The following is a 2,072-nucleotide window of genomic DNA, read 5'->3' as shown; positions in this document are numbered from 1 at the left end:
CATCCATCCATCTTACCCTTGGTCGGCCCCTCTTCCTTTTTCCTTCCATTTTCCCCAGCATCATTCTCTTCTCCATGCTCCATAGAGACCTGGAAACTGGAAGAGCTACTGTGTGGTCCCAGTAAGTCCACAGGCAAATGCATTTATACACACACACACCACAAAGTGAGGGCCTTCCAAGCTATAGCATTTTCAGTTTGGATAAATTGGTGGGAAAGCTGGACAGTTAAGGAAACGTACAGGAAAATAACGCATTTGAAATGTAGCACTGGAGAAGAGTTTTACTAATACTGCTGACAACTAAAGAGACAAATCAATGGGTCTGACAGAAAATCAAGCCTGAGCTCTCATTAGATGTAAAATCACTAAACTGGGGCTATTATAGTTTGGGTTATGGGAGACAACAACCCTGAGTTTATAAGATATGAGCAGGACTGTTGGTAATGGGCTCCTTGGAAGCTTTCATTCATGGGGTTGTAATATATCAAAGCCGTGTTGGTGATACATAAGAACAATACTGGTAACAGAGCACAACATTCTGGAAAATAATGGGAAATGTTTTAAAGCAAAAACTAGAAGAGGGTATTTTTTAGGGCATGGCATTCTATTTCACCATAACACCAATCACAAAAATGACATTTAGTGAAAAACATTGCCACAAGAGGAGCAGCAAGGTGTTTGTGTAGCTCTTTGGTGGCTCATAGCTCACAAAAGTAATCTTAGAGCTGCATTTGGCCCAAAGGCAACGGCCTTTGCCCACTTCTGTTTTAGAGAGACATTGCTCCAGTTCTGTATACTTCTAAAGAGCAGGTGGTCTGCCCTGCAGGGCAAGCATAGAGCTGTACGGTTTTGTTTCTCTGTGGTAAGGAAAAAAAACTGGTGGGTATCACTTTCAGTTCTTGTTTCACAGAAGGTTCCTCCTTGAGGAGAAATTCCCCTGCTCTTGCTTTCTGTCAGCAATGTAAAGAGAGAACCCATACTGATGATCACATGCTGACTTCTTCCCAAACATTACAATGTCACAATGATGACCAGATCTCAGCTAGACTAAGAACACCCACACTCTCTACCTGTTTCCACCAACAAACATTTTGAAAAGCTGTTGCCTGTCAAGTTTTTAAAAGCGATATTTCATTTTATCAATAGTTCTTTCCAGTTGGGCTTGGCACAATCCCACCCCCAGAAACCACAACTTAATTAACCTAATAGGTAAATGCTGTGGGTGTATGCACCCTCAAGCCACCTTTCACTTATGGTAACTCCAAGCATTCTATAAGGTTTTCTGAACTAACATATACTGAGAGGTAGTTTGCCAATGTCTTCTTCTGAAATATAGCCTACAGCACATGGTATCCCCTGGTCTCCCATACAAGTACTAACCAAGCCTGGCTTTATATAAGCTTTCAAGATCAGATGGAATTTGGTGTTTTCGGGGTATTTAGGCTTAGAGAGAATGTTGTATTTGATCAGTGATTCTTAAATTGTGGGTCCCCAGATGTTTTGGCCTTCAACACCCAGAAATCCAAAAAGCTGGTAAAGTGGCTGGGATTTCCAGGAGTTATAGGCCAAAACACCTGGGGACCCACAGGTTGAGAACCACTGTACTAGATACATTTAAATCAGAGGTTGACAACCACAGACTGGGTAGGGATACTTTTTCATCCCTGCACACACATATACATACAAGGTGACTGCATCAGTAGCTCTCACAAAACTGGAAGCGGTATCATGTCACTTCCAAAAATGTTTGGTTTATTGGAGGAAATTGAATTTACATTTTGAATTAAATACCTTTTATCAATTAACAGCAACTATTCATTCCAAGTGGGTGTCATCCTAACCATATCCAATTTTTTTTTCATTGGTTAAGTACCTTTCCAAACACTGATTTCTAGATAGATGTCAAGGTATGATATCTTATATCTTAATATTGTGTTGATCATACTACTGGGTAAGGTCCAGAATTAGATATGCCACCAAGTGTTGTGGAACTCTAACTCCCATTTTCCTTGGCTCTTGGCCATACTAAGGAAAGTGAATGGCAGCTGGAGCGCTGTAACATCTGGAATACC

The sequence above is a fragment of the Anolis carolinensis genome, chromosome 2 (genome assembly GCF_035594765.1).
Source record: "Anolis carolinensis isolate JA03-04 chromosome 2, rAnoCar3.1.pri, whole genome shotgun sequence".
NCBI classification, from domain to species: domain Eukaryota; kingdom Metazoa; phylum Chordata; class Lepidosauria; order Squamata; family Dactyloidae; genus Anolis; species Anolis carolinensis.
This window is presented reverse-complemented; position numbering follows the sequence as displayed.